Source organism: Ornithorhynchus anatinus, chromosome 17 (assembly GCF_004115215.2).
Source record: "Ornithorhynchus anatinus isolate Pmale09 chromosome 17, mOrnAna1.pri.v4, whole genome shotgun sequence".
Lineage (NCBI taxonomy): Eukaryota > Metazoa > Chordata > Mammalia > Monotremata > Ornithorhynchidae > Ornithorhynchus > Ornithorhynchus anatinus.
Window position 1 is genome coordinate 21505051 of NC_041744.1, and position 10671 is coordinate 21515721.

The window sequence follows — 10671 nt, forward strand, 5'->3', positions numbered from 1 at the left end:
ACACAGAAGTTAAGTGACTTGTGCTAGGTCACAAAGCAGGAAAGTGATAAAACTGGGGTTGGAACTCGGGACTTCTGACACCCAGGGCCCCTGCTCTTTCCACTTGGCCACTCTTTTTTTCCTCAATCTTCCCTAGATCTGGGAAATTATATGTTGCTTATATCTGATAAGCTCCCTGCCTGTGACTGTGGCACTGATTGTCTCCTTGTTTGTAGTTCTGGGTCCCCTCTGCCAGGGTCATCTGCTCTGGAGCAGGTGGAGGCTGTCTCGTCTTCGAACTTGCCACGTGACCCCATGATAGGCCTTCCTCAACACTGATCATTTATTGGATTATCACTTAATTTATTAAACATCTATGTGCTAAGAACTGGGGTATCAGTGGCATTTACTGAGTGCTTACTTCAAGCAGAGCACTGTAGTAAGTGCTTCAGAACAATACAGTAGAGTTGGTAGACATGATCTCTCCCCTCAAGAATCCCTCAATCTAGATACCAGATAATTGGATCAAACACAGTCCCTATTACACGTAGGGCTCAAGGTCTATCCTTATTAACTACTCTTTCCGCTAACTGCAATTTATTTTAATGTCTATCTTCCCCACTGGACAGTGCGCTCGCTGTGGGCAGGGAATGGATCTGTTTTTTTATTATACTGCACTCTCCCAAGCTCTTAGTAAGAAAGCGCTCAATAAGTACGATTGAATGAACACAAAGCCCCAAATCTTCCTGCAACCGGGTCCTTGTCCCCACCCTGGTTCTGGCCCAGAATCACCAGCAGGCCCCAAACCAACCCCCCAGTGCCCCAGTTTAACTTGAATGCGGTCACCCAGGCCAATGTATAAACAATCTCTGGCTTTGCTGCAAATGTGCATAATGGAAAGCAAATACTATTAAAAAGACAATCATTTTTAGTGATTAAAATAATCCTCAGCAGAAAAATTTCTTCCATAACTTTCTAAGTTCCCATTTATCATAGTTTTGCCACAAGAAGCCCCTGTAATTTTATTTTTCCTGACTTCTATTAAGAAGATCAATACATATGATTCCAAAGAGTCTCGGCTCTTGAAAAGATGGAGCTGGCCTGTAATCACATACGAAAGTATTGGTTGTCATTAGCAGAGAGATTGATCTGGAAAGACAGCAGGCCCAGAGTGAAAGTACTTAAAAATTTCCATTGGGCCGTGGCGGGATTAAGCTGCCCGGCAACCTTTCACCTTCCAGATAATTAAATACGGATAACGGATTACCATATTAGAAGGAAGAATTGGATTGGGGATATTCGATAGATACCTACTTCAGGAAAGCAATACCAGATTTCTGAATAATGACTTCGGTTTGGACATAAAATGTAATGAGACCCGACAGGACAATGTCATTTTTCAGGGAGCATTGCGCTCAAACTCATGGGATGAAGGATTCATACAGTCACCTGTGGTACGATAAGCTGTGAGGGTGGGGAAGAGCTTTCGTGACTGCTTCTGGACAGTCTGAATAGGGCGGTGGGGAAGGGGACTGAGCACAGAGCTCTCATCACAAAAAGTGCTCAGTAATAATAATAATGGTATTTGTTAAGCATTTACTAGGTGCCAAGCACTGTCTTAAGCACTGGGGTAAATACAAGATAATCAGGTTGGACACAGCCTCTGTCCCGTATAAAGCTCACAGTCTCAATCTCCATTTTACAGATAAGGGAACTGAGGCCCAAAGGAGTGAAGTGACTTATCCAAGGTCCCAAAGCACACAAGCAGCAGAGCCGGGTTTAGAACCCATGACCTCCTGACTCCCAGGCCCATGCTCTATCTACTGTACCATGCTGCTTCTACATGTGATTTTGGATGGCCAGGGCCACATCTAACGCTCATCTGTATATTCTTTCCTAACAGTTAGCAGAGTGCTCTGTACACAGCAAGTGCTTAGCAGATACCATTACGACTACAACTGTTGCTTGATGGATGAACATTGAGTCGATCCTCCCTGGGTACATCACACAAGGAGAATGGATGAGTGCAGGCAGCCTTGTGGACAGAAGGCCAACAGGAAAGGCAAAGTGGATGTTTTTAAAGACAAGAGAAGCACTGGCTCAAACAAACTGACGTGATGTGAATGATGGAGTTTCCCCACCAGGAATGGTGGACATGCTTTGGCCCCAAGACCTCAGGTAAGGATCCATTCCTAGGAAGTGATTCCATCCCCTGGTGGTTTATGAGGCCCCAGTGGTGTTCTTTAGAATTGTTGTCGGGTGTGTAGGCCAGAGAATGTGAAAAGTGGGTAGGTAAGTGGAGGAGGAGCATATTGTCGACTACAACCAGTACCAGGACCTAAATATTGCCCGGGTGACCACTGCACGCCCCCAGTCGGGGCCACAGTGCCATAAACCAGCACACTGACCAGCTGTTTTTAACCAGCACACACTAAATGGTTTTCAGGATTCCTCCTAGGCCTATCCACCTCATAGAAAACCCCAGATAGTTGTTTGGCCAGAATCATTCTCCACCAAGAGCAAGACTCCAGTATGTGTCCCCACTCCTGGCAGTACTTGGACTTGAACCCAGATCTCTTGGATCCCAGAACTGTGCTCTTTCCACTGGACCAACGGATTGAATTTCAATCAAGAGTGTTGTCTTCAAAGCGGCAGCCTAGCCAGTAGGTATTTACAGTTTCATTCCCTGAGCTCAAGAGAGCCATGGCTTGAAGAAGTCACTAGACTGAGTAGGATCAGGGCAGCTCTGTGGAATAGATCATCATTCCAAACCTGAAAATGGATACTTCTGGGGCCCAATTCCACAGGACTCCCAGCACAAAAGATTGTACTGGCTTTGGCCTAGTTCTAAAAATATATCGAATTATCTAAGCAATTTTTTTTTTCCCCCAAATTCACAGTTGGCTGATACCATTCCAGAAAGAACCAGGATTGGGAGCCTCCAAGAGAAAACTGAAGAGAAACCACTACTACTTATATGTTCCAAAGTCTTGGCAGTGGGAATTTAGCAAACTGTGTCTCCTAACTGCTTACTCTGTGCAGAGAATCTCGGCTAAATACCTGGGGAAGTACGACAGAGTTATTAGACACGACCCCTGCCCTCAAGGAGCTTACAATCCAAGGGGGAAGACAGACTCTAACTATTTTAACTACAGGTAGGAGGAATCGATATAGAATAAAAACGGTGTGGAGATGAGAGATTAGTCAGGGAAGACCACCTTGAGGCAGTTTGAGTTCAGGAGGTTTCAAAGATTGGGCAAGCGCTGGACTGCCGGATGCGAAAGGGGAGAGAGTTTAGGACAGAGGGTTGGACATGAGCGAGGGGTCGGCCGTGGGAAAGTCAGGAACGAGACTCAGGGAGTAGGTTAGCCCCAACCCCATTTAATGGCAAGAGCTACATTTCTGACAGACAATGGAGGGGCTCAGAAATCTGCACGAGCAGATCTCTCTGCCTCCCTCCAGTTTCACGGGAGGGTCATGTACAACTTAGAGTGCTCTCATTCTCCAGCCCCCAAAGCAGGGTATTCTCATGTTTCTCTGCAGACTTCACAGTACTAGCTAAGCCATTTTTGCCCCCATCTCAATGCCATAATGCATCAATACTTGTTTTCATGGAAATACCAGAGAAATGCTCCATCACTTGGAATTTCCTGTAAAAATACCATTGGAAGGTGTTTTCCACTCTAATTCTGGCGAGGGGGAATGAGACTGTCCAGATGCTATTTTTATTTTCCAAAATGGAGCCAAGGCTTCCAACTTTCAGAGGCCGAAATTGTTCTGTTGCTGCTAAGAAAACATCCTGGACGTGACCCTGGAGAAGGTAGGAATTTCAGCCACAGAGAGGTTTATATTTAATTTGTCTACAGAAGCATATGGATTGTGTCCAGAGCTTTGGACGTGTGTGTGTGTGTGTGTGTGTGTAGCCATGCGTGCATGTGTAAGGGAGGGTCTGTGAATAAACAGAAAAGCACATACTTCTGTCCCCAGTGGACAAGGGACCTGGTCTCTAAATCTGTTTCCAAAAAATAGATAAGTATGGTGGTGGTGGCAAATAAGACTGCCTCAGAAGATACAGAAAGTCACGGTGGATGGATGAACTGAGAAAGCCAACCTGCTCAGTTGCGAAGGAAAGGAAGTAAAGAGAAGGCATCTGTTCAGAGTGAGATGAAGATACAGCCCAAGAACCTTCATCACCCCATGGTCTTACCAAGCAGACAGACATGTGACATTCCCTGCTAATGGATCCCCTGTCACAGTCCACTTCTCTGCGGCCTGAATTCTGAGGCTCACGTGGTGGCCGTAAAACACTGATACTTCCATTGACAGGGTTCTTCCTTGGGTCCATGGGGGCAGATTCCTTTGGAGTCTGTTACTTTGCTCTTACTCTCTTTGGATGAGCCTCAAAACTGTAAGCTTGCTGTGGGCAGGGAACTTGTCTGCCAACTCTGCTGCAATGTTCTCTCCTGAGCGCCGATTACAGAGCTCTGCACGCAGTAAGTAGTCAAACACCACTCATTGACTGATTGATGAGCCAGATGAATGTGTCTTTGGGTTAACTGATTTGCTCCACGGGGCCACCGGTTCCCCAAAGGCAGGGACCACATCTTGCCCAGTGGGCCGATCAAGTTACTCACCAACAACTCACATCACATCCAGCTGGGGAAGTGCCGGCCCAAACTCAAGCCCAAGCCCAGCCACACCTGTCCGTCCCCACCCGGGAAGAGGCTGAGAAGACCAAGAGAGGAAGGTTGGATTTGGCTCTCAGCCTGTCTTCCTGTCCGATCGGTGAGACTTGGTGCCAATTAGACTGGGACAACGCTGGCCCAAATGTTTCCAGACCAAAGTAGCTCTGATTAGTGGAAAGAGACTGAACCCGGGAGTCAGAAGTCCTGGCTTCTAGTCACAGCTCGACCACTTGCCTACGTGACCTTGAACAAATCTCTTGACTTCTCGGTGCCTCAGTTTTCTCATCTACAAAAAGGGTATAAAATAACCTGCTCTTCTTTCAAACTGTGAGTCCCATGTGGGCTAGGTCGGATCTAATTATCTCATTTCTAGCACAGTGCTCAGCACAGTGCTTGACTGATGGGCCAACCCCCTGTTCCTAGCCCATTAGCTGCCCTGCATGCTCCATGCCTCTGCTTCCACTTCCCTTTCAACTGCCATCTCCTCCTCTTCTACCTACTCGCCAGTCTCTCTGTCCCCTCGGGCCACCCAGGAGAGTTCTACAGAGCAACAGAGAGTTTGGAAATTAGACAGTGAAAGGTACCCTCCTTCCCCAGACCCCACGAGTGGAGCCCAATTGTCTCAATAATATCAGGTAAAAGCCCGCCCAGGTCCTCCATCTGTGGGCAACTTTTAGGGTCTCCGTGGGGAAGAGAACTAGGTCCCGCTACTGCAGTCACCAGCATGAAATCGGTGCACTTTTCGGGAATCCCCTTTGCCCACTTCATTTGGATGCGAGGGATATTCCTTCCACATTTCTCTGTCCAGACAATAGATGAACAGCAGAATTGCACTGAAAACCTTTTTTCTTCCCTCGAAGCAAACTCAAGGAACATTTATTTAATAAAATGGAGAATCAATAAAATTTTAATTTTAAGAAGTCAGAGCCCACGCCAAGCTGTCCTTTAAGGAAGCTTGATATGAATTCATGTCCCTTCTTTGCCTTTGTGGAGAAAAATAAAATGAAAAAAAGAATTGATTTAATGATTCTCATCCCGGTTTGGTTCGCAGTGGGGAGCTGATTCGATTTAGGAGCACACATCCAACTCTCTTCCTTCAGCCACTGCCTGTCTTACACTCGCTTTGCTGCAACTTTACCATTTGGACTTATTATGTTGCAAAATAACGGACTTCGTTCAACTAATTCTTGTGTGGGCGAAGCTTCGTGGAAAACTGCATTCTGGGGCTCCTTTATGAAAAATGAAATCTTATCTTGGAGCCTTGCTAGTGCAGGAGAGTGTGTGGGTGTTATGTGTGTTTATGTGAGGGTGTGTGTTGTGGTATTTGTTCAGTGCTTACTAAAGGACTTGTATGGTGCAAAATGCTGAGGTAGTATGTCATGCAATCAGATCAGACACAGTCCCTGTCCCACAAGGGGCTCACAGTCTAGGAGGGAGAACAGGGATTGAATTTTCATTTTGTAAATGAGGAAACTAAGCCCTAGAAAAGCAAAGTGACTTGCCCAAGGCAACATAGCAAGCAAGTGGCAGCGATAGGATTAGAACCCAGGCCCTCTGACTCCCAGGCCTGTGCTCTTTCCACTAGGCCACTCCATGCGTGTGTGCGCATGTGGGGGATGGGAGGGTATTTCTGTGTATGCATGTTCTTTTGTCTTTTTATAGTTTATTCCTAACCTCAGCACTTTTAGATACTTGTGTATGTTTATAGATGTATTTCAATTATGCTTCATTACTCATTCAGCTACTGCACCCCGATGTACTTAATAATAATGACAATAACCTGAGTATTTGTTAAAGTACTCGCTATCTATAAAGCACTGTATTAAGCTCTGAGGTCGATCGGGTTGGACAGAGTTCCTGTACATCAGGGATTCACAGTCTCAGTAGGAGAACTGGATTGAAACCCCATTTTACAGGTGAGTAAATTGAATCATAGAGAAGTTCAGGGACTTGCCAAAGGTCATACAACAGGCGAGCGGCAGAGTCACTCAATCTATGATACTTATTAAGCACAGTCGGTGGATATTTTCCCTGCCCACAAGGAGCTTGCAGTCTAGAAGGGCAGACGGACATTAATATAAATAACTTACAGTCCCGTTCAAGCACAACATCAGTTAACAACAGCAGGGTGGTGCAGCTTTAAGCTGAACCAGTCTCCTCAGGTTTGCAGATAACCCTAAACACCCTGTTCCCAATCAAAGCGAGCTGCCTGATCATTGATCAGAAGGGCTGGAAGGCAGCATATCCTTCCAATTACCTGGCTCCAGCCAGTGACCGAGCTGCTGAGCTCTAACCACTGAGTCCCTCATCTCTTCATCTCCAGCTGTTTCACTGTACATCAACCACTCTCTCCTTGAACCGAACACCGGTCCTGATCCCCAACCCCCCTTTGTATCAATCAGTGGTTAATTATTGAGCACTTCCTGTGTGCAGAGCCCTGTAGTAAGCACTTGGAAGAGGACACTATAACCATGTCGGTAGGTACATTCCCTGGCCACAGTGAACTTACTCCAATTATTCAAACTAAGTCCTTCCATAGTCTTACCCTTCCTCAGACCTCAAGGCCCATCTCGGATAAAAACACATTTCGATTCAAACTGCGATATGCCTTGCAACCTCTTTCCAAAAGGAATCTTGATTTATTTTTTGTTTTGAAAGTAGAAAGGTAGCATGCTCTGGCATGTGCTTTTTCTTAATAATCATTGTCCTATAGTTCTAATAGCAAACTTTCAATCCACATCACTTAAAAGGATCAAAGAAAGCCCCATTTCTAAATTAGCAGCCTTTTTCTTATCATTACTATATTGTTCTTGCAATTACTAAGTGTCCAGTGCCAGTCTTTGGGTTCAGCACTGGGGTAGATACAGGAGGATCATATCAGATAAGTGCACGGGCTTAGGAGTCAGAGGTTGTGGGTTCTAATCCTGCCTCTGCCACTTGTGTGTGACTATAGGAAAGTCACTTCACCTCTCTGTGCCTCAGTTATCTCATCTGTAAAAGGGGATTAAGACTAAGTCCCAAGTGGGACAACCTAATTACTTGGTTTCTACCCCAGCCCTCAGAACAATGCTTGGCACACAGTAAGCGCTTAATAAATACCACCATTATTATCACAGTCTGATCTACATATTCATTCATTCACTTGTATTTTGAGCGCTTACTGTGTGCAGAGCACTGTACTAAGCCCTTGGAAAGTACAATTCAGCAATAAAGAGAGACAATCCGTGCCCACACCGGGCTTAGAGTCTAGAAGGGGAAAGACTGACATCAAAACAAGTAAACAGGCATCAGTATAAATAAGATTATAAAAATATACACATCAAAACAAGTAAACAGGAATCAATATAAATAGAATTATAGATATATACACGAGTGTTGTGGGCAGGGGGGATGGGGGAGAAGAGTAAAGGGAGCAAGTCGAGGTGATGTGGAAGGGAGGGGGAACTGAGAAAAAGGGGGGCTTAGTCTGGGAAAGCCTCTTGGAGGAGATGAGCCTTCAATAGGACTTTGAAGAGGGGGTGTGTGAAGAGTGATTGTTTGACATAGGTCTCACCATCTAAGAGGTGAAGAAAGCAAATGCCTTTTCTGCATTTTACAGACTTGGAAACTGAGGGCCAGAGAATAAAAGCAATTTGCCTGAGATCACGAGACAGTTGGTTCTAGATCCTGGGCGCCTGACTTCCAGCCCATACTCTTTCCCACTAGGTCAGGCTGTCTGGAGAGCACTCTAGAGATCGCCCTGGTCAAGTGAGCTTTCCAACGGAAGGCCTTCAGAAACACAGACTGGATTCTGAAAGCTGTCTGTGGGGGAGGTGAAGGTCATAAGAAAATCCAGAGGGAGTGGACATTTCCCACTGAAAGCTTCAAATCAATTCGTTTGATTGGTTTCCCCCTCCATTCTGTCCATTTTCCCCTTCACTCTATGTGGAAATGGCCCTGTTTTCATCCGATCCAATATTGCTCTTTAGCGCACTATTGATCCAAAGGCCATTTCACCAATAGTCACCGCACGAGAGAGAGGAAGTGATTCCTGGGAGACACATCCAAAGGCAGGGACCCGGTGGTCCAGATCGGGAGGCAGATGCTTTTTCAGCAGACCCGAGAGGGGACACCCACCAGTTGGGTCCAGCAGGATCACGAGGCCACGGATCCTTTTGAATCTTACGGGGCTTGTCTCGAGGGAAGTGGGGGAAGTGTCTGGGGAAGCATTCTTTCCTCTGGCCTCGGAATGGGGCTGGGGAGTTTCCCAAGTGTGGAAATCTAAGGCTGCAAGCCACCTTCCCCGTCACTGCCTGGACCTCTGCCTCTGGCCCAGAATGAGGTCTCCGGAAGCCAGGCTTACACTGGACGCAGAGGTGGGAGAACAGAGAGGGGAAGGGTCGAGAAGCAACAGCCTGGTGGTTGAACCCATCTGCAGCCCTGTTTGATCAAACAACAGCATTCATTAATAATGACTGTGATATTTGTTAAGAACTTTGTGCTAACCACTGTATGAACGCTGTGGTAGAAACAGGATTATCGGGTCCCACATGGAGATCATAGTCCGAGTAGATCACTGTGGGCAGGAAATGAGTGTTACATTGTTATAGTGTGCTCTCCCAAGCACTTAGAACACTGCTCATCTCCCAGTAAGTGCTCAGTAAATACCATCAAAGTAGGACAGACAGAGAACAGTTATTGAATCCCCATTTTGCAGTTGGGGTATCTGAGACACAGAGAAGTTAAGTGACTTGACCCAGGTCCCACAGCAGGCAAGTGCCTGATCCAGGTTTAGAACCCAGGTCCTTCAAACCCTAGACCTGTGCTCTTTCCACTAGATCAATCTGCTTCAGTGATTGCTTACTGAGGTCAGAGCGCTGTACTAGATCCAGCTAGCAGCAATAGAGCCCAGAGAGGGTTTTAGTTGTTTACAGAGGCAGCCTTGTCATCTTTCACCTTGATTCTGATGAAGCCAGTGTCTGGGAAATTTCACCTGCTTACGAAAAATATAAGCACATCTCCACTGTCGCCTTTCTTCCCGACTAGACCCTAAGCTCCTTTAAGGAGGGGATTGTGACTTCAACTCCACTGTTCTCTCCCAAGAGCTTAATAAAGTGCTCCTTATGCAGCAGGTACTGCATAAATGCCATGGACTGATTAATCTTGGTGGGGATATCAAGCCAACCAGGGACCTTCCACCCCTCCTGGCTCCAGGGTGATATCTAAGAATCTGACATCTCCTTCCCCAGTCATCCAGAGCGCCTTCATCTTCAACAAGCCCTCCAGAATTGGCTACTGGTCAAGGCTGAGGTACAAGATTGGTGGGGCATGGCTTCCAAACTCAGGGCTAGAGCGAGACCTGGAGATTATCTTTCCAACTACCATCTCAGCCCTTAGACCTTCACAGCAACCCAAGCTCTTTGGTGCGTATCAGTTTTCTAGTAGGAATAGTTTTCATGAAGTACTTCGTGTATTAAGCGCTGGAAAGAATACACAGGAGAGAATTAGAGGTGGTCCCTATCCCTCGGGGGAGTGGCGCCTCCTATTTTGGCACTTTTGTATTCATCCTTCCATCTTTCCAATCTCATTTTTCTCCACCTGCAAATTATTTGGTACCTCTATTCCCTGTTGGATAGTGAGCTCCTCAAGTTGCGATCATGTCTTCCACTTCTATTGCCCTCTCCTAGGCGCTTAGTATGGCACTCGGCACCCAGGAGGTGCTCAATAAGTACCACCGGTTGAGTGCTTGACAAAGAGGCAAAATCCGATTGGACAAGCACACACGTGCCCGTGACATGGGTCTCAGCTTGTGTGTCAAGTGACTTTGAGATTTGAAAAGCTGGCAGATTTTTACCGCCCTTAATGTGATCTAATAGCCAGGATTCTAGGGTTGTCAGCCCTTTTTGGTGCGATTTAATACCGTCTATTTAAAGGAAAAAATAGGAAATCTATGTGAACAGTTTCCAGCTGTCAGCTCCAATTTGCCGTGACAGCCATGACACAAACAGCCCCCATGTTACCGAGCCAT